Below are 541 nucleotides of genomic sequence, written 5' to 3' on the forward strand. Positions count from 1 at the left end.
GAAGTTAAGACAAAAAAGGAGTCCCGAAAGCTACAAAAACTAGTACAAGAATTACCGTAATGCGTCAACAGAAGTTAGATGCCAGTCGGGAAAAAAGCGGGGAAATTTGAGATAAAAGTGGGGGGTCATCAGGGTTCGGCACTCAACCTTTTATTTTCGGTCAGGATTCCCCTGAAAGGTGTACAAGGCCATCACCAGGGAATAATGTTTTTGATGATGTCATATGCATAAATGATGGGGAGAATGGAAGAGAAACAGAGCAATGGACTCGGCCCCAAAGAGGCGCGGTTGAAAGTAAGCAGAACGAAGGCGGATTACCTCAATACCCGAATGGGACGCGAGATTGGAAGATCAGCTTTTGGGGGTGAAAAGTACAACGAGCAGTGGATTTACTTGATTCCCCCAGGCTTTCTGACATTCCCCTGTATATACAAATCATACACGGGTTGGGGCGTGTTCCTCAAAAAAGGAACGAATTTTCATTTTTTTTTTATATTTTTTAAAACCCTTTAGCTCTTGATTGTTATTGTATGATATTTTA

This window comes from Penaeus monodon, chromosome 22 (genome assembly GCF_015228065.2).
Source record: "Penaeus monodon isolate SGIC_2016 chromosome 22, NSTDA_Pmon_1, whole genome shotgun sequence".
In the NCBI taxonomy this organism is placed as follows: domain Eukaryota; kingdom Metazoa; phylum Arthropoda; class Malacostraca; order Decapoda; family Penaeidae; genus Penaeus; species Penaeus monodon.